This window comes from Bufo gargarizans, chromosome 1 (genome assembly GCF_014858855.1).
Source record: "Bufo gargarizans isolate SCDJY-AF-19 chromosome 1, ASM1485885v1, whole genome shotgun sequence".
Classification (NCBI taxonomy): Eukaryota; Metazoa; Chordata; class Amphibia; order Anura; family Bufonidae; genus Bufo; species Bufo gargarizans.
Window position 1 is genome coordinate 103,214,192 of NC_058080.1, and position 22,695 is coordinate 103,236,886.

A 22,695-nucleotide genomic window follows, 5' to 3' on the forward strand; every position below is an offset into this window, starting at 1 on the left:
ATATTTTTTCCATTATTTATCCATAATTTTCCTATAAACGGTCCTTGCAGTGAATTGTCACATCTGCGCTGCAATAGCGTGTGTGTGTCAGGCCCAAATATTGGGAAAAATATTAGCGAAAACAATTATATTTTTTCCATAATTTATCCACACTTTGCCTATAAATGGTCCCTTCAGTGAAATGTCACATCTGTGCTTCAATAGCGTGTGTGTGTCAGAACAAGAGATAGTAAAAATATAAGTTAAATCTATTTTCCTTTTTCCATACTTTTACGTACAGTGCCACATCTTGTGTGTCAAGTGTGCATATAACATTGAATATGAAGAAGGCAAGCAGTAAGGGACGGGGAAGTGGCCATGATGCTGAAGGTGCACGCAGGGGCCGTGGCACTGGGCGCATTCAAACTGTGCCTGCTGCCAGAGCACAAGAAAAACAATCATCCAAGATACTTAGCTTAATGTCCCAGTTTTCAGGGCATTGCAGGAGACCACTCTTGAAGTCAGCCACTGCGAGCAGGTGGTTGGTTGGATTGCAGCAGATAGTGCTTCCAGTCGGTTAAGCACCAACCTGTCTTCGACCAAGTCCAGTCTCAGTAGCCAGGAGTCTTGTCCACACAATCCACACCCTGATCCTCCTTCCTCCCACCATTCACAGTCTGGAAAAACAAGTGATCCCACACTCGGATATTCCGAGGACCTCTTTGCATCGCCATTAATTGATTTGGCCCTCTCGCCAAGCACGCTTGACGAGGGACAGGACCTGAGATCTTGCGCCCTGATTCCTAACCTCTTGAGCATCCAGAGTCACAAGAACATGATGCTAAGGAATGGCAATTAGTGTTTAACAAGGTGGAGGATGCTGAGAACACAGTAGCCAATGAATCAAACGCAATTACTTCCTCGAGAGGTTGAGGAAGAGGATAAGACACAGTTGTCAATCACTGAGGTTGTCGTTCAACAAATCAGGAGGATGATTAGAGGGAGGAAGTGGAAGAGGAGGTGCTGGACGACGAGGTCAATGACCCAACATAGGACGGTGGCAGCAAGCCGAGCGAGGAGAGCAGTACAGAGGGGGAGGGATCTTCAGCACTGCAACAGGCTGGAAGAGGCAGTGGGGTGGCAAAAGGAATAAGGCAGGCACCACCGAACAGGCCTGCAACTGTTCCGCGGAGCACATCCTTGTGTAAATCTCCCTTGCCAAGTGGTAGGTGTTCGGCAGTATGGCGCTTTTTTGAGGAAAGTGCGGACGACAAAAGAATAGTAGTTTGCAACCTGTGCCACACCAAAATGAGCGGGGGCGTGAACACTAGCAACCTCATCACGACCAGCACTACCTTCCATTTATCACCAGCATGATCCGCCACATGTCATCAAAGCACCCTAATAGGTGGGCCGAACGCCTGGGCCCACAATTTGTGTCTGCAGGTCACACCACTGCCTCCTCTTCCCCTGTGTTACGTACTGGCCAATATCCTGACTAAGACGCAGGCCCGGATGCCTCCTGCCCTGCAAATGGACCTTCGCAAGCACCATCAGCGACCACATCCACTTCCCTGTCCCAGCGCAGCATCCAAATGTCATTACCCCAGGCATTTGAACACAAGCACAAATACCCAGTCACCCACCCACAGGCCATAGTACTAAATGTGCAGCTTTCCAAATTACTGGTCCTGGAAATGTTGCCATTTAGGCTTGTTGACACTGAGGCCTTCCGCAGCTTGATGTCGGCGGCCGTCCCTCGTTACACAGTCCCTAGCAGCCACTATTTTTCAAGGTGTGCCGCGCCAGTCTTAAACCAACATGTGTCCCTTAACATCACACATGCCCTGACCAACGCAGTTACTGAGAAGGTCCACTTAACCACGGACACATGGACAAGTGCTTTCGGCTAGAGAAGCTAAATTTCCCTGACGGCACACTGGGTGAATGTTGTGGAGTCTGGGAGCGACTCGTACCCTGGGATGTCACAGGTGCTACTGACGCCAAAAATTGTGGGCCCCAATTCCATCAGGGTTTCCGCCACCCCCTACATTAGCTGGCTCCAACCCCCACTTCTCCTCCTCCGCGTCCTCCTCCACTTCCACCTCCGAATTATCCGCGTGCAGCACCAGTCAGCCATCAGTCGCTAGGTGGAAGCAGTGTAGCACTGCAGTGGAAAAGCGGCAACAGGCCATGCTAAAGCTGATCTGCCTGGGTGACAAACAGCACACCGCCGCAGACCTATGGCAGGGGATAAGAGACCAGACTGAGCTGTGGCTTTCTCCACTCAACCTAGAACCAGGCATGGTTGTGTCTGATAATGGCCGTAACTTGGTGACGGCTTTGGAGCTGGGCAACCTTAGACAGACCCCATGCCTTTCCCACGTATTCAACCTTGTGGTTCAGTGGTTTCTAAAAATATACCCCAATTTCCCTGAGCTACTAGTGAAGGTGCGCCGTGTGTGTGCACATTTCCGCAAGTCATCGACAGATTCAGCCTGTCTGTCAATGCTGCAGCAGCACTTAAAATTGCTAGCTCACCGGCTGTTGTGCGACATGAGCACGCACTGGAACTCCACGTTCCACATGTTGGCCAGGCTTTGTGAGCAGCAGAGGGCAGTTGTGGAATACCAGCTGCAACATGGTCGTCGCCTTTCCAGTCAGCTTCCGATATTCACAACCTCTGGGAGGTTTTAAGCAACTTTAAGGAATAAACACAGATGGAGAGCGGTGATAATGCTATTGTCAGCGTAACCATCCCACTTCTGTGTCTTCTCAAATGCTCGCTGCTCACAATTAAGGACAACGCTTTTCATATGGAAGAGGTGGAAATGGGGGAGGACATTACACAGGCGGATGATAGCCAGACCACCCTCAGTTTGTCTTCTCAACGCAAATTGGAGGCTAAAGAGGAGGAGGAGGAGGAGCCTCCGCTACAGAGGGTAGTACCCATGGAAGTTTAATTCCATCTGTTCAGCGTGGGTGGGCAGAAGAGGAGGAAGAGGATGAGGAGATTGAGAGTTATGCTCCTGATGACACCAGCAAAGTCTCGCCTGTTGGTACTCTGGCACACATGGCTGACTTCATGTTAGGCTGCCTTTCTTGTGACCCATGCGTTATATGCATTTTAAACAACACGGATTACTGATTGTTCACCCTTCTCCACTCCTGCTACAAAGAGAACTTCTCATCTCTCATTCCTCTGGTGGAGAGGATGAGCAAAATGGTGCAATACCAGAAGATCCTTGTTGAAAAATTTCTCCAAAATCTTCCATCTGACAACGCTGGCGGCAGAGTCCTTACTTCCTTGGCCAACCAAGGAGGGGAGACAAGGGAACACACAGCAGTTCCAACAGAGGCAGGGCAAGACTCTCCAAAGCCTGGGACAGTTTCATAACATCCTACCAGCACCCTGATCCTGATGTGCGGCCTACTGCCACAAGGAGATTAAAATTTTGGAAGATGGTGAAGGAGTACATAGCAGACAATGTTAGAGTCCTCAATGATCCCTTAGTCCCTTACAACTACTGGGTGTCCAAGCTGGACACATGGTACGAACTGGCGCTCTACGCTTTGGAGGTGCTGGCCTTCCATGCCGCCAGCGTTTTGTCTGAGCGTGTATTTAGTGCTGCTGGTGGCATTATAACAGATAAGCGTATCCGCCTGTCAACTGAAAATGCTGACAGGTGGACTCATATAAAAATGAACAAGGCCTGGATTGACCATGACTTCTCAACTTCATCAGAGGAATGCTGACGAACATAAAGGCACTTTACATGTGTTGTTTTTAATGTAGTTAATAGACTGTATTCCCATGCACCACTTCCTCCACAAACAAAGGCATATGATTGAATCTTCCTTTTCTCATCCTTCTCCTTCTCTTCCATCATATCAACATGCATTGCTTATTCGTCACATATAATGTCCTCGCATATATGGCCTTCGAATATAATTTTTTAGGTGGTCCGCTCACCAGCAGGCCCTCACATATAATTTTGTAGAGGGTCTGCTACAGGTTGTATCAGAGTGCCTCTTCCTTGTAATTTTTGACAGCACTTGCACTTTATATGCAAGTAAATATACAGGAAAGAATGTTTTCAATCCATTTTTCTTATAAAATAGATGTTTTACTTTGGTTTTGTGCGTAAAACCTTGATTAGATTGTGGGCCTGGTGATCAGTTTAAGGCCTTTTAAGCAGCATCAGCATGGTGATAAAAGACTAAGGTCACAGTTTGTTTAGAAAGATGCAGTTGGAAACAAATCTGTGGAGCTGTCTAATGGTCACCTGCAGATTAATACTGACCAGGGGCGTAGCTAGAGGGGAAGCAAGGGAAGCTGCAGCTTTGGGGCCCTGACCCAGAACGGGCCTATTCAGGCGGAGGAGAACTAGAGGATTTGGTCAGGACCCCCTCAATAGTATTACACAATTAAATTATATACAGTGACAGTATAGACAGTGTATAAAATGGATGTAACAGCTGCCGGCCCTGGTCTGAGAGAGCGATATTTTCTAGCCACAGGAATTGGGGGTGGCATGAAAGTAAGAGGTTGCTATAAAATTACTGTGGGATGGAGTTTCAAAAATTTGCTGTGGGCCCCAGTCATTTCTAGCTATGCCACTGATGCAGCCCACAAAATCAAGTTGGGTTTATCGATTACAAAACCTTAATTAAATTGTGGGCCTGATGATCAGTTTAAGGCCTTTTAAGCAGCATCAGCAGCAGCATGGTGATAAAAATGAGTGGCAAGGTGACATGGTGTGGATATGGCAGCATGAGGAGGAGTCTGGATGAAAGACTGAGGCCACATATTGTTGAGAAAGATTCAAATGAAAAAAATCTGTAGAGCTGTATGACGGTCACCTGCAGATTAATGCAGCTATCAAAACTCAAATATTTTACAGGGTCAGCTCACATGCAGGCCCACAACTCAAATCCTTTACAGAGTCAGCTCACATTCAGGCACTCGCATATAATTTTTTAGAGGGTCAGCTCAGCTGCAAGCACTTGCATATAATGTTTTAAAGGATCAGCTCACCAGCAGGCCCACACCTAAAATCTGTTCACTGGTCAGCTCACCTACAGGCCCGCAACTCAAATCTTTTACAGGGCCATCTCACCTACAGGCCCGCAACTCATGCTGCCTTGCTTTGAAGTAGTAGCCATAGCTGTTTATCAGGCTCCCTCTATGAAATCAAACAATGATTCCCCATTAATGGTGGTCACCATGTTAGGCGCATAAAAGAACATCGAAAGTTGATAGGGAAGATATCAAAATGGATCATGGATGTCACGGGGATGTGCGATCAGGCAGAAGTTATGTAGAGTCAACAAAGCGGCAGCAGGGCCTCTCCTGTAAAACGTTTCCTCATCCAAAATACCGCAGTGACATTCCCTGTAATTTTTTATTACTCATTCCAATAACAGGGCATCTTAAGAGTCCTGTATTGTTATTTATCGTCACTACCTCCACGAGTCGGGAGTGTGTGATTTGCGAGCCACCCGCTTGCCTTCCTTGGATGTGGTAGCTGTTTCTCAGGGTCCCTCTGCGAAATCAAACATTGATTCCCCATTACCCTTAGTTTACAATGGTTTTGAGCTGACAATTACATAGAAAGTTGATAGGTCAAACATTCGAATGGATCGCCGCCATCACAGGGACGTGCCATCAGCCTCAGGTTAACTAGAGTCCCCAAAGCGGCAGCAGGCCACTGCCCATAATGTTTTAGATGGTCAGATCAGCAGGCCCTTGCTCCTAATGTTTTTGAGGGTCACCAGCAGGCGATCAATCATCATTTTTAAAGGGTGTATATGATGCCCTCCTTTATGTGTAACTAAGGGTGTATCGGAGTACCTCTTCCTTGCACTTTATATACAAGTAAATATTCAGGAAAGAATGATTTCTATCAATTTTTCCTCTGTAATCGATTTTATTTCCTTGGTTTTGTGCGTATTATTGTCATTATTTAAAAGTGGTGTACTAGTCGGACAACATAGTTCCCAGCAGCGATCAGCGAGTCCAAGGTGCATCCATACATCCTCCCCATGCTGTTACAGAACCATTTTGGTGGTGTTACCAACAATTTCTGACATTTTCTTATGAACCAGGCACCCTCCCCTCTTCAAAGCAGGGGGTACCTGGTTTAATGCTCAGGTTCTCCTATTAACTTCCATTATACTCGGGTGCTCGGTCGACAATGTGTTCCGCCCAAGCCCCCGAGCACTACGGTACTCGATCAACACTAATTCTCAGGTATTTCTTTGTAAATGTGAATGCATGTCTATGGGTGTAAGAACATCTGCCTTTGTGCAAAAAGCATCCTGTCACTATCTATATAGATTATAAAAACTGGAATAATTTCACGTCTCGAGTTAAGCGATACAAACTCAATGGTCTCTGCTGTTTTGACTCTATACATTCATGCTGGCTGAAAAATAATATTTAGGACTGATGAGCCCATGTCTCTCCTTTTAGGTGTCTAACTTCTATCCAGAAAACCATGTACACCAGGGATCTCAAACTGCGGCCCTCCAGCTGTTGCAAAACTCAAAACTACAACTCCCAGCATGCCCGGACAGCCTACAGGTATCAGCCTACAGCAGGGCATTGTGGGAGGGCCGCAGTTTGAGATACCTGATGTACACTGTTAGTGACAGACTCCATTTTGACTTTGAACAAACTTTTCCAAACCTCTAAAGAACATTCCAACACAGGGTGTGGGAAGTGGGTGGTGTGCTACAAAAACTTGTTTAGATTTACAGGGGCTAAGGGGGAGGTCCCTAAGAAAATATATTCCACAAGTGGGGGTAGCTATTCTATCAAGAGGGGATCATAGGCTCACAAAATAGCAAAAAGGACTCAGGTGGGTGGACAGAAGTAAAGTCAGACCCACAGGGAGTAAGTGGCATGGATCTTGTGAGTGAACTGAAAGGAGGATGGGCAGTGGAAGATAAAGATGTAGCCAAGCTAAACTTGACTCTGATGGCACAGTGTTATCTCGGTTATCTTGAAAGCCATTGAAATCCATTGAAAAGTTACTTATGTTTTTCTTGCCATTCTTTACTTAACGCGTTAACTAGAGTTGAACGGATTTATTGTAAAATTCGATTCGGCTAGTTCACTGAATTTTCCCAAAATATTAGCTTCGATCCAAATTTATTTGCGGTGAATCGCATTAAAAAATTGCTATTTCTGGGCTGCAGAGAGCCTATATATGGATGTAGAACACTGTGCCTTGCAGTACCATGCATAGGGAGTGTGCTGGGTTAGTGAAATAATACTGTCAGTGAGAATGACATGCAGATGGCAGGTGTCACTATTAGAATCACTGCACTCTTCACTTATTTGGGCAGTCACGGGGCCAAAACTGACCAAATACCTAAAGTATTAACTCAGTCTTACAGGTCCATGTTATCATCAAGAAGGCTACAGAGTGGTAAAATGACAGAGTCTGGAGGTGGCGGCAGCATGAGGAGGCCACAAAGTGGCACAATGACACAGTGTGACATTCGCAGCAGTATGAGAAGGCCACAGAGTGGCACAATGACAGAATATGGAGTTGGTGACAGCATCAGGAGGCTACAGAGTGGCTCAATGACAGAGATTCTGGAGGTGGAGGTAGCATGAGGAGGCCACAGAGTGGCACAATGACAGACTGTGTAGTTTGCAGCAGTATGAGAAGGCCACAGAGTGACACAATGAGGGAATGTGGATAAAAGACTGAGGGCACAGATTGTTGAGAAAGATGCAGATGGAAAGTTATCTGTAGAGCTGTACGACGGTAACCGGCAGATTAATACAGCCCTCAAAAGTAGGGTTGAGCGAACCCGAACTGTAAAGGCTCGTACTGAACTTTAGGATGTTTGAACCCCGGACATGAACCCGAACTTTTCAGTAAAAGTTTGGTTTCGGGTTCGTTGTTCAGCAATTTAATGGCGCTATTTGAAAGGCTGCAGATGGCATGGCTGTGATTGGCCAGTGCAGCATGTGACTTGGCCTCTATATAAGCTGGAGTCATGTAGCGCTGCACATCACTCTGCTCTTATTAGTGTAGGGATAGGATGCTGCTGCTTTGAGGGAGAGAATAGGACAGAATCTTTAATCTAAAGTGCTTGTTACCTCAGCGATCTACCTAGTTTTTGTTTTGTGGGTGCAGTACACAATCTTTTTACCCTGCCGTGAGCCCAGTGACACAGAAAAATAACTTTTATCCATCTGTTAGTAAGGTGGGTGGCAGCTGCCATTTTATGCAAGTTCTGTGTACCAGCACAGCATATGTGCATTTGTGACAGTCAAATAGAAGCTTGAAATACTGCAATTATATTCTGGGTTTAAAAAAATCACCCATTTTTGGCAAGACCCTACATCTGTGGCCTTTGCAGCATTTGTCATTGTTAAATACAAGCTTGAACTACTGCTCTAATTTTCTGGGTTTAAAAAAGCACCCATCTTTGAGAATACCCTCCATCTGGGGCCTATGCAGCATTTGTCAGTGTGCAATTTAAGCTTGAAATACTGCAATAATTTTCTGGGTTTTAAAAAACACAATTTTTGGACAAAATACTAAATTTTACAGCCCTTGCTGCATTTAACAGTGTGAAATACAAGCGTTATATACTGCTGTCATATTCTGTTACCAAAAAAACACAAATGTTTGGCAAAATCCTAATTTTGCAGCGTTTGCTGCATATGTCATTATTAAATACAAGCTTGAAATACAGCAATAATTTTCTGGGTTTAAAAAAGCACCCATTTTCGGAAATACCCTCCATCTAGGGACTATGCAGCATTTAAAGTAGAATATTTGAACAAAAGAATATGGACGAGCACTCTACCAATTGGCACACATTTAATATAGATATTAAAATAATAGCTAGCAATATAAAACTTTATAAAACTCCATAAAACAACACAATAAAATAAGGGTATATAGCTATAACCACAATGGGGTAATTGGTTATAATTGGTGACGATCAATCTCCAAACAATCCTAAGACGACATGGTGTGTAAGGCCTTCTGATTATGGCCTATATGTCCATAGGGATGATGTTGATATGACTCCACAGATTCTAGCAATGTTACATATAACAGATGATAGTCCCGTAACATGCAATGAAGTGAGGTAAAAATGAACTTGCCGGCTATTCAGCCGCTTACCTCCCCCACGTATGTAGCTTTAGTCCTGCGGTCTGTTCAGACTAAACGGATGAGGCACATCGGGTACGGCGTCTCACGTAACTGTGTTCGATGGCCGGACTTGCCGACTGTTGTATTGCTTACCTCTTCAAGGTAGTATACTTTAATCCTGCAGTGCGGCTAGAGTACGTGGGGCATCCCGGATGGTATAGAAAACCAGCGTCTCACGCTGTCCTGTTTGGTGTCCGCGTTGGATGCTTGCGGAGTAACACTTGCGTCACTTCCTGTATGATCAGGTAGTGACGTGTTCCTTGTGTTTCGTCCGATAATTTCAAGCTGCAATTTTTTTGATGTTTTTAGTTTTGCAGATATCGGCGTCCTGTCTGCATGGCCATGCATTTGGAGAAATATCGACAGGTATATGGCGTGAAACCCATATTATTAAAATAACACCCATTTTGAGCAAAATCCAAATTTTGCTGCGTTTGCTGCATCTGTCATTGTTAAATACAAGCTTGAAATACAGTAATAATTTTTGGGGTTTAAAAAAGCACCCATTTTTGGCGATACCCGACATCTGGGGCCTATGCAGCATTTGTCAGTATGCAATTTAAGCTTGAAATACTGCAATAATTTTCTGGGATTTAAAAAAAACATTCTTTTTGGGCAAAATATTACATTTTGCAGCCCTTGATTCATCTGTTAGTGTGAAATACAAGCATTATATACTGTTGTCATATTCTGCTATTAAAAAACCACCCAACTAGGACAAAATCCTAATTTTGCGGCGTTTGCTGCATCTGTCATTGTTAAATACAACCTTGAAATGCAGCAATAACTTTATGGGTTTAAAAAAAGCACCTATTTTTGGCAATACCCTCCATCTGGGGCCTATGCAGCATTTGTCAGTGTGCAATTTAAAGGGAACCTGTCATGTGGATATTTGATTATAATCTAACTAATTATATACAATCATTAACTACTAAAAAGTGCCTTAGATGTATTCACTTACTGGTGTGACAGATGGTTACCTCATAATATACACACAAAGATGCCGCATGCTAATGAGCTGATTCGAGTCCGGCGTGATGTAATTGAGTCCGGCGTATATTTAATTCAGAGCTATAGCCACTCCCCTGCCCACCTGCTGCTGATTCCTATGGAAACAAACTGTCATTCAGCAGCAGTTGGGCGAGGAGAGTCAGGAGCTCATGAATATTCATGACTCATTATTATCAGCTGGAGATTTTCAATACAAGATGTTGGCAGATTGACTGGGTCAATTAAAGAAAGTGACCCAGCATTTTGCTAAGCGAATCAGTCACTTATTTATGTTGCCCTTAGTTAGGACACCATCAAACTGGTGACAGGTTCCCTTTAACCACTTCAACCCCCCTAGCTGAAACACCCTTAATGACCAGGCCACTTTTTACACTTCTGCACTACACTACTTTTACCGTTTATTGCTCGGCCATGCAACTTACCACCCAAAATAATTGTACCTCCTTTTCTTCTCACTAATAGAGCTTTCATTTGGTGGTATTTCATTGCTGCTGGCATTTTTACTTTTTTTGTTATTAATCAGAATTTAACGATTTTTTTGCAAAAAAATGACATTTTTCACTTTCAGTTGTAAAATTTTGCAAAAAAACCGACATCCATATATAAATTTTTCGCTAAATTTATTGTTCTACATGTCTTTGATAAAAAAAAAAAATATTTGGGTAAAAAAAAAAAATGGTTTGGGTAAAAGTTATAGCGTTTACAAACTATGGTACAAAAATGTGAATTTCCGCTTTTTGAAGCAGCTCTGACTTTCTGAGCACCTGTCATGTTTCCTGAGGTTCTACAATGCCCAGACAGTACAAACACCCCACAAATGACCCCATTTCGGAAAGTAGACACCCTAAGGTATTCACTGATGGGCATAGTGAGTTCATAGAACTTTTTATTTTTTGTCATAAGTTAGCGGAAAATGATGATTTTAATATATTTTTTTCTTACAAAGTCTCATATTCCACTAACTTGTGACAAAAAATAAAAACTTCCATGAACTCACTATGCCCATCAAAACATACCTTGGGGTGTCTTCTTTCCAAAATGGGGTCACTTGTGGGGTAGTTATACTGCCCTGGCATTCTAGGGGCCCTAATGTGTGGTAAGTAGTTTGAAATCAAAATGTGTAAAAAATGACCTGTGAAATCCTAAAGGTGTTCTTTGGAATGTGTGCCCCTTTGCCCACCTAGGCGGCAAAAAAGTGTCACATATGTGGTATCGCCGTACTCAGGAGAAGTTGGGGAATGTGTTTTGGGGTGTCATTTTACATATACCCATTCTGGGTGAGAGAAATATCTTGGCAAAAGACTTTTCCCATTTCTTTATACAAAGTTGGCATTTGACCAAGATATTTATCTCACTGAGCATGGGTATATGTAAAATGACACCCCAAAACACATTGCCCAACTTCTCCTGAGTACAGCGATACCAGATGTGTGAAATTTTTTTGCAGCCTATGTGGGCAAAGGAGCACACATTCCAAAGAGCACCTTTAGGATTCCACTGGCCATTTTTTACAGATTTTGATTTCAAAATACTTCGCACACATTAGGGCCCCAAAATTGCCAGGGCAGTATAACTACCCCACAAGTGACACCATTTTGGAAAGAAGACACCCCAAGGTATTCCGTGAGGGGCATGGCGAGTTCCTAGAATTTTTTATTTTTTGTCACAAGTTAGTGGAATATGAGACTTTGTAAGAAAAAAAATCATCATTTTCCGCTAACTTGTGACAAAAAATAAAAAATTCTAGGAACTCGCCATGCCTCTCACAGAATACCTTGGGGTGTCTTCTTTCCAAAATGGGGTCACTTGTGGGGTAGTTATACTGCCCTGGCATTCTAGGGGCCCTAATGTGTGGTAAGTAGTTTGAAATCAAAATGTGTAAAAAATGACCTGTGAAATCCTAAAGGTGTTCTTTGGAATGTGTGCCCCTTTGCCCACCTAGGCGGCAAAAAAGTGTCACATATGTGGTATCGCCGTACTCAGGAGAAGTTGGGGAATGTGTTTTGGGGTGTCATTTTACATATACCCATTCTGGGTGAGAGAAATATCTTGGCAAAAGACTTTTCCCATTTCTTTATACAAAGTTGGCATTTGACCAAGATATTTATCTCACTGAGCATGGGTATATGTAAAATGACACCCCAAAACACATTGCCCAACTTCTCCTGAGTACGGCGATACCACATGTGTGACACTTTTTTGCAGCCTAGATGCGCAAAGCGGCCCAAATTCCTTTTAGGAGGGCATTTTTAGACATTTGGATCCCAGACTTCTTCACACGCTTTTGGGACCCTAAAATGCCAGGGCAGTATAAATACCCCACATGAGACCCCATTTTGAAAAGAAGACACCCCAAGTTATTCAATGAGGGGCATAGCGAGTTCATAGAATTTTTTTTTTTTGGCACAAGTTAGCGGAAATTGATTTTTTTTTGTATTTTCTCACAAAGTCTCCCTTTCCGCTAACTTGGGACAAAAATTTCAATCCTTCATGGACTCAATATGCCCCTCACGGAATTCCTTGGGGTGTCTTCTTTCCGAAATGGGGTCACATGTGGGGTATTTATACTGCCCTGGCATTTTCGGGGCCCTAAAGCGTGAGAAGAAGTCTGGAATATAAATGTATATGCATTTGGATTCCATGAGGGGTATGGTGAGTTCATGTGAGATTTTATTTTTTGACACAAGTTAGTGGAATATGAGACTTTGTAAGAAAAATAAAATAAAAATAAAATATCTATTTCTGCTAACTTGTGCCAAAAAAAATGTCTAAATGGAGCTTTACAGGGGGGGGGGTGATCAATGACAGGGGGTTGATCAGGGAGTCTATATGGGTGATCACCCCCTGTCATTGATCACCCCCCTGTAAGACTCCATTCAGACGTCCGTATGTGTTTTGCGGATCCGATCCATGTATCCGTGGATCCGTAAAAATCATACGGACGTCTGAATGGAGCCTTACAGGGGGGTGATCAATGACAGGGGGGTGATCAATGACAGGGGGGTGATCAGGGAGTCTATATGGGGTGATCAGGGGTTCATAAGGGGTTAATAAGTGACAGGGTGGGGTGTAATGTAGTGGTGTTTTGTGGTACTTTACTGAGCTACCTGTGTCCTCTGGTGGTCGATCCAAACAAAATGGACCAATAGAGGACCAGGTAGCAGGTATATTAGGCGCTGTTATCAAAACAGCGTCTAATATACCTGTTAGGGGTTTAAAAAATTGCATCTCCAGCCTGCCAGCGAACGATCGCCGCTGGCAGGCTGGAGATCCTGTCTCTTACCTTCCGTTCCTGTGAACGCTCGCGCCTGTGTGCGCGCGCGTTCACAGGAAGTCACGGCTCTCGCGAGATGACGCGTATATGCGTTACTCTGCGCAGAGCTGCCGCCTACGGACCGCGGATCTGCGTTAGGCAGTCCGGAGGCGGTTAAAAGATAACTGTCATATTTTATTTATTTTTTCAAAAGTGTAGGTACCAATTTTGCAATAGACTTTATTTAGCCAAAATGTTTATTTTTGCTAGAAAACTGGGTCTGAAATGGCCATTAGCAGCACTCTTCAAAAGAGCGTTGCTAAGGGCCATCCGTCCATTAGAAAAGACAGGCTGTGCAGACGCTGTGCTGCTGACTCGTGCTTGCCTGGGAGACAGAAGGGTGGGCACATGAGTTTTAGGAGTTAAAATTACATTTATATTCCCCCTTTCTATACAATCGAATGCTCTGTAACATTCGCTGACCTGCAATCCCTTTGATAATAATTCATGAATTATCATTTTTTTTATTTTTTGGGGTTTGGTTTGTTTTGTTCATGGTACTGCAAACAGATCTGTTCTGAACGGATACAAGTGTTTGTATTATAGGTGCGGATCCATCTGTGCAGATACCAGACGGATCTGCAACCTTACGCAGGTGTGAAAGTAGCCTTATTTGAGGCCAAAACAAGTACAGGTGATAGTAGATTGAGTTGCTGACAGTGCCTCCAGTTCCTTCACATTGTCGGGTGACATTCACCAATTTTTGGCTGTGATATACCCCTTCTCTACCTCGTTGACAGGTTAATAAATTTCACTTACTTTTTGGTTACATAGTTGGGTGACATCCCGCTCTAATGCCACACTACTGGCCAGCTTTTCCAGGGCAAACTCTGCTATTTGCGTCCACAAATCCAGTTGGGCTGCCCAGTAGTACAGCGGATCAATGTGGGGTGGCAGGATGCTGTCCAAGTATTCCACCACCTGCTGGTTAAGGTCCTGCTCCAGGTCTACCTGCTGCTGCTGGTGAGTAATTTCTTCACTATGGGGGTGAAGAAAGCTGCTTATCATGGACTCTAGACTCAGGCTGCTGTTGATGGAGCTGCTACTGTTCCTGCCACCGCACCCCTCCCCACAGCTATGTAAGTGGAATGTGAGCGCAGAGACCCCCCCCCCCCCCCGGTCAGACCTGCATTTTCATACATATACAATATTATCGAATGACATTATAACCAAAATGATTGCTCATCTCATTACCTTTAAAAAAAAAATCAGCCTAAAGCAAAGTTCTATTATGTGGCTGAGGAAGCCAAGATGAGTTTGTGGCAAGTTCAGTTTATATAAAAATAATTGTGAACATGAACGGACATTGTATTTAAAAGTTATTGCTAAAGATATGGGTTTATCTATGGGGAGTAAACTAGCTTCCTCAGACATGTCTGTCTGAAGGGAACAAGGTTGTTTCATGGATAAGCCATGACAAGATAAGGATTCATATCCTAGAGGCACACCTGCTGTATAAGGTTCAATTTATATATATTAATAATTATATTAGATATATCTCTGTATGGTATATTTAGTTTACAACATATTTTAACCAATAATTCATATAATGTGTTATCTATGTGTAACAATGTATCGATTTATATATATGTTAAACCAAGTATTATCATTTAGAAGGTATTGTAGAAGTTACAGAAACATTAAAATAAGTTTATGTTAATTGGATTTCTGAGAAGAGTAAATGTTATTTCAAAACAATAGTTATTCATGGATGTAGATAAGTGAAATGTACAAGTTCCGATGCCAAGCATCAAAGCCAATATATAAAATTTCTATCAAATTAACACATATTTCGAAAATATAGGAGAAGGCAGACAACTCCAACAAGTCCAGGATATAGGTAAAATTAAAAGTGTCAGGAAAAGACCTTCCTCAATGATGTATATTAAAAAGGTCAAGAAGGTCATGTGAACATATTAGATATTTTGTTTTAAATGCTTAAAAGTTGTGATGTTCAAATGCAGTACCACAGTGCCATCTGGAGGCAGATGGACAATATTATATTATTTTATCATTTGTTTTATGCCATGTTAGGAGTTAATATGACATCATGATGTTATTAGCAGTTACCTGATTGGAAATCCCTAATCTAGAAGGGGATGATTCTCTGATAAGGGGGGGAATAATTACTTGTGTGCCGAGCAGCAAGAGAGATCCATTGATCAATCCATCCATCCATTAAATCAAAAAGAAAACTTTACCAGAAGAAACTTGGATTATTTTTTGGATTACTAGGTAACGTATATTTGTGTTTACTGCTCGTGATATTAATAAGATATTTATCTCGGTATATAGCCAAGAGTTCCCATACTGTGGGAATATATAGTGTTAGGCGCCTCCATAATGCTGATTGTTCTTTTAGCAAAGATGCATATTGTTAATGGAAGATCTGACATTATTTGCAAAGAGGACTAAAACCCTTGGGAAGTTATTTTCCATAGTCTGATTGCCGAGCTGAATATTTTATCATATTAATATCATATATTTTTGATTGGTCATAGGAAAACAGAGTCAAGGGATAACAGTTATTTTCCTGTATAATCCGTGTTTTATTGTTATAGCCTGATAAACAGAAGAGCCTAAGTTTTTCTTGGTATATGAGTCTGTTTGTTAAAAGGTATGACACTGGTTGTCATAAATCACCAAGTCACACTGTGCTGATCAGATAGGGGTGTGTTAGCACCACTGTGTGGTACATTTTGGGTATTATTTTGTAACTTCAACATCTGTTTTGCAATTGTATTGATTTTATATCCTTTGTTTTTATAATAAAAAATTATATATTTTTGCATATACAATTGTCCCTTTGTTTCACTGCTTGCACAAAACAAATTAAGATACCCAATAAAAGAACTTAGAGGAGATTATGTCCGCCTGAAGGGTCATACAATTTTTGTTTTGATACATATTCTTTTCTTGATCTTCTCTTTTATATGAAGATTTCTTTTTAATATAGAAGATATATGGCAGAGAGGATGGACGATGGCGCAGCTAGGCAGAGGCCAACTGACTACATAGGATATCTCTGTAGTACTTCAGTTTGTGCTCCCTCTCAGTGGGTCTAAAAAAGCCCCCATTTTGGAATGGTAGCGAGGGTCCAACATGGTGGAGAGACAGAAGTAGTCCCTCCGCCGAATGGTGACAATTCTGCTGTCGCTACGCAAACTAGTGAGCATTCAGCGGGCCTTTTGTGCAAGTGACTCTGAGGGATTCCCTACATCCATCTCCACTGCATACTGCCACAGTGTGTCTGGGTCCACTGTCTCATTTTCCTCATCACCCTTTTGCTTCTCCGGCTGCTCCTGCTCCTCCTCTCCTGTCTCCGCAGTAGAAAAAACACTCAATTGGTTACATATTGCCTGTGCTCCAATTTCCTCCTCCACCTCCTCCTCTACCAGTTCAGCCCCCACAGGGCTCACGTGGCCGTGAGATCTTAGTGCCACGTCTCCAGTCCCCTGATAAGCCATATTCACCAGCATCTTTTGACGCAGTGGAATGACGGCGTTCATCCCGCAGTCCTGGCGATTGACAAATAACGTGGCCTCCTCAAAGGGCCTGAGCAAATGGCAGGTGTCACGCATGAGCTGCCACTGGCTGACATCAAAGTTACAAAGGGGAGTACTCCTATCCACTTGGATCATCAAGAAATCATTGATGGCCTTTCTCTGTTTGTACAGTCGGTCCAACTTATGGAGAGTGGAATTCCAACGGGTGGAAATGTCGCATATCAGCCTATGTTGGGGGATGCCTTGCTGCTGCTGCTGCAGCTCAAGGAGGGTGTTATTTGCAGTGTATGAGTGGCTGAAGTGCATGCAAAGTTTCCTGGCTATTTTTAGGATGTCTTTCAGATGGGTGGAAGACTTCAGAAACCGCTTGACAACCCGGTTGAACACGTGTGCTATGCAGGACGCATGGCTCAGCCTTCCTTGATGCAGGACCGACAACATGTTCTTCCGTTGTCGGTCACCATGGTTTATATTTTAACTTGACGCGGAGAAAGCCAGCAGTTGATTTCTTTCTGAATGACACAGAGCAGTTCTTCCCCTGTGTGACAACGTTCACGTACATGGTGGAGGATGAGGAAGCAGAGGCGGACATTGTCACAGGACAAATGGTGTGACAACGTGGAGGCGGAAGCGGCGTCACCTGGCCACGTTGCTGGTGTGGCTGTGCAGGAAAAACATTCACCCAGTTGGCCGTAAAGGACATGTATTGTCCCTGACCGTAGTTACAGCTCCACATGTCGGCGCTACCGTGCACTTTGGAAGACACAGACAGGCTCAAGGACTGGCCCACCTTCTTTTCTACATACGTGTGCAGGGCTGGTACTGCTTTTTGTCAAAAGAAATGACGGCTTGGGACTCTCCACCTCGGCTCGGCACAAGCCATCAGTTCTCTGAAAGATGCAAAATCCACCGCTTGGAAAGGGAGGGACTGCAGCACTAGCCACTTGGCCAGGAGCACGTTCTCAGCTTTCAGCTATTGAATGTGTGCATGCATACTGCTGTCTCTTGGCAATCGCTTCAGTGATTTATTGCTGATGGAATGACTGATGAGGAGTAGAAAGAGGAGGAGCAGGATCTTCAGGACCAGCAGACGATGGGACAGACAGCTCCCTTCTGCTGAGGCGGTGGAGCCTTGACTGCCTGCAATGGGGTGCGTGCCACTAAGTGATGCAGCGGTGGTTGCGGCAGGCTGGACCACCACATCAGAGCCACGATTGTCCTAGACTACTCTATTGTGTCGCTGCATATGTTATCGCAGGGCAGTAGTGCCAACATTGGCCCCCTGGCCACGCCTCACCTTCTGCCCACAGATTCGGCATATGGCCATGTTCACCTCTTCCGGAGTCTTGACAAAAAACTGCCACACTGCCGAGTAGCTGATTTTCTCCCCAACACTCCACACTGACTAGTGTTGAGCACGAATAGTCGAATATTTATTGCGAATATCGCAACTTCGCAAATTTGCGAATATTTCAAATATAGTGCTATATATTCGCTTTATCAAATATTCGTCATTTTTTAACATCTAAAAACATGATTCCTCCCTGCTTCTTTCTTGTGGGTCAATGAGTCATTGGCCCATACCAACTTAAGCAGGAAGGAAGCATGTTTTCATATGGAAAAAAAAATGACGAATATTCTAAAAAACGAATATATAGCAATATAGCGAATATATTCGTTATTTTGAATATTTTATATTTTTTTTCAAAGTGTACTGTTATTCCACTTTGGCATACTCCTCCCCCACAAGCGTCCCCGTCACCATGGGAATGCCTGTGGGTTAGAAAATACCATCGCATCAGTTTTCTCTGAGATCATGAAAACTCTGATCCGATGGTATATTCTAACCCACAGGCATTCCCTTGGTGACGGGGACGCTTGTCGGGGAGGAGTATACCAAAGTGGAATAACAGTACACATTGAAAAATAAATAAATACGAATATTCTAAATATTCTTTTTTGATCAACTTCACATTATGCAATTTTTACAATTTATAGTAATCGCAATTGCGAAAATAATCTCGAATACGAATATTTGGCAAATATGAAATGAATATTCTAGCGAATATTCGCAAAATATCGCTAATTCGATGGGACCTGACGCTCATCACTAGCATTAAATGACTGCTAGTGCCGTTGTTTGCGTGAACCCGTGCACCACTCCTTTCCGGGCAGCCTGGCTACACCGAAGCGGGTAGTCTACCCCGGTCCCTTTTGGCTGCTGAACTCTAACTGCTGCCACCCTGCTGACTCCCACCCATGCTACCACGTTGCTGGCTTGTGTGCAAGCTTCCACCCTCTTCGCCTGATGATGATGAAGCCCCTTCTTCACCCAGCTCCCAAGTGCGATCGGCTCGATCATCATTGAGAAATCTCTGCAAGTCACTGGTGTCCTACTCAACGCTCTCTGGGCCAGGAGCCTGACTGCTTGCAACACCACCTTCCATCCCACTCTCTTCATCACTACATGCCCGCCTAGCGGAGGAAGTGGCAGTTGTCCAAATATTGACTGGGCATTAGCTGCTGACTGTCCTTGAGTAGCTCATCCTCGCTGAATAGTAGAGCTGAGCCCACAGCATATAGTACTTATATGGCTGAGGGAACAGCAAAGGACAGAGGCAGTTTGAGGACAGGTGAGGACACAAGGCCTGATCCCGGGCCATGCCAACTAAGGGTTGTGTCTGAAGAACCCACCGACTGTTGGCTGGGGGTGTCCTATGCCATCTTGGGATGAATTGGATGAACAAGTTAACCAATCAATAACCGCTGGGTTGCTGGTCAGGACACGACCAATAGATGACACCGGGAGCACAGGCCTCTCGCTGGGACTCCTGCTGCCATGGCCCCTTAATCTGCTGCAACCTCTGCCTACCTTTATGCCTCTGCCACTCCTCTGTGCATGTTCTGGCACTTCTCTGTCTGACAGCTGAACTAAACTAATTAAAAGCAAACTAAAACAACCCTAAAAGCCCAGAATATACCGTGTTTCTCTTTTTGGACAGAAATAGGCCACTAACCACTTTTAGCAGAAATACAAGTAAAAGTGAACTGCCTATATATTTCTCGTTTTCGACTGAAATAGGCCACTAAATTGCAGCATTTTAGCAGAAATAAAATTACTGGAACAGTGCAGTGGGTATATATTTTTCTTGTATTACTGAAATACGGCCTTATACTCTTTTACCAGAAATTACAGCAACAATGCAATGGGTACCGTATTTTTCGTTCCTTAACGCCATTTTTTTTCCCTCACGGTGGCTCGGATGCGGACCCAAACAACGGCAGTGTGCATGAGGCCTAAGAAGCAGTTTTTTTCACCCCAAAGTGGGGGGAAATGCTGGCTGACATGAGGAGGCTGATGACTCACATGGGGGCATGATGGCTGACATGGGGGGATGATGGCTGACATGGGGGTCTGATCTGAGGCATCAGGGGTCTGATCTGAGGTCTGATTAACATTGAAGGGCTGATTGGGACTGTGACCTGAGGTGTAATGGAAATTTTTTTTCTTATTATCCTCCTCTAAAACCTTATAGGCCGTCTTATAGGGCAAAAAATACGGTATATATTTCAGTTTTTTTACTGAAATACTGCCCTATTCGCTTTCAACATAAAATAACTGCAACAGTGCAGTGGGTATATATTTTTCTTGTATTATAGAAATACGCTCCTATACGCTTTCACCAATAATTACTGCAACAGTGCAGTGGGTATAAATTTGTCTTGTATTACAGAAATAAGGCCACTATATGCTTTTATGCTTTCACCAGAAATAACTGCAACAGTGCAGTGGGTATATATTTTTCTTGTATTACTGAAATACGGCCTTATACTCTTTAACCAGAAATTACTGCAACAATGCAATGGGTACCATATTTTTCGCCACATAACGCCGTTTTTTTCCCTCACGGTGGCTCGGATACGGACCCAAACAATGGCGGTGTGCATGAGGCCTAAGAAGCAGTTTTTTTCACCCCAAAGTGGGGGGAAATGCCCCTGCGTCTTATGGGACGAATACTAATGAAGCGCTTCCATTTTGGAAGCGCTTCATTAGTACCGGGAAGCAGTGAAGGATTTGTACTCACCGCTTCCTGGTCCTCCGCTCGGCTGTCTGCTGTGCAGGGCTGCGTACCATGTGACCTCACAGTGCGCAGCCTTCACAGCTGACAGCTGAGAACCAGGAAGAAGAGAGAGAACGCTGGTGGTGATAAGCGGCAGCGTCCAGGAGCAGGAGAGGTAAGTTATTTTTATTTATTTTTATTTACGCTGATGGCTGACATGGGGGGGCATGATGGCTGACATGGGGGCATAATTGCTGACATGGGGACATGATGGCTGATAATGGGGGGCTGATGGGTGACATGGGGGGCATGATGGGTTACATGGGGGGCATGATGGGTGACATGGGGGCATGATGGCTGACATGGGGGCTTGATGGCTAACATGTGGGCATGATGGCTGACATGGGGAGGCTGATGGCTGACATGGGGGCATGATGGCTGACATGGGGGGATGATGGCTGACATGGGGGTCTGATCTGAGGCATCAGGGGTCTGATCTGAGGTCTGATTAACATTGAACGGCTGATTGGGACTGTGAGCTGAGGTCTGATTAACATTGGGGGTCTGATTGCTAGTCTGACCTGAGGTGCATTGGAAAATATTTTTTTCTTATTATCCTCCTCTAAAACCTTATAGGCCGTCTTACAGGGCAAAAAATACGGTATATATTTCAGTTTTTTTACTGAAATACTGCCCTATTCGCTTTCAACAGAAATAACTGCAACAGTGCAGTGGGTATATATTTTTCTTGTATTATAGAAATACGCCCCTATACTCTTTCACCAATAATTACTGCAACAGAGCAGTGGGTATAAATTTTTCTTGTGTTACAGAAATAAGGCCACTATATGCTTTTACCAGAAATAACTACAACAGTGCAGTGGGTATACAGTACAGACCAAAAGTTTGGACACACCTTCTCATTCAAAGAGTTTTCTTTATTTTCATGACTATGAAAATTGAGAATTCACACTGAAGGCATCAAAACTACCTTTTGCTTTGATTACTGCTTCGCACACTCTTGGCATTCTCTTGCTAGGCCCTTTTGCCTTTACTCTGCGGTCCAGCTCACCCCAAACCATCTCGATTGGGTTCAGCTCCGGTGACTGTGGAGGCCAGGTCATCTGGCGCAGCACCCCATCACCCTCCTTCATGGACAAATAGCCCTTACACAGCCTAGATGTGTTTGGGGTCATTTGTCCTGTTGAAAAAAAAAAGATGGTCCAACTAAACGCAAACCGGATGGAATAGCATGCCGCTGCAAGATGCTGTGGTAGCCATGCTGGTTCAGTATGCCTTCAATTTTGAATAAATCCCCAACAGTGTCACCAGCAAAGCACCCCCACACCATCACAACTCCTCCTCCATGCTTCAGCATGTAGAGTCCATCTGTTCACCTTTTCTGCGTCGCACAAAGACACGGTGGTTGGAACCAAAGATCTCAAATTTGGACTCATCAGACCAAAGCACAGATTTGCACTGGTCTAATGTCCATTCCTTGTGTTCTTTAGCCCAAACAAGTCTCTTCTGCTTGTTGCCTGCCCTTAGCATTGGTTTCCTAGCAGATATTCTACCATGAAGGCCTGATTCACACAGTCTCCTCTTAACAGTTGTTCTAGAGATGTGTCTGCTGCTAG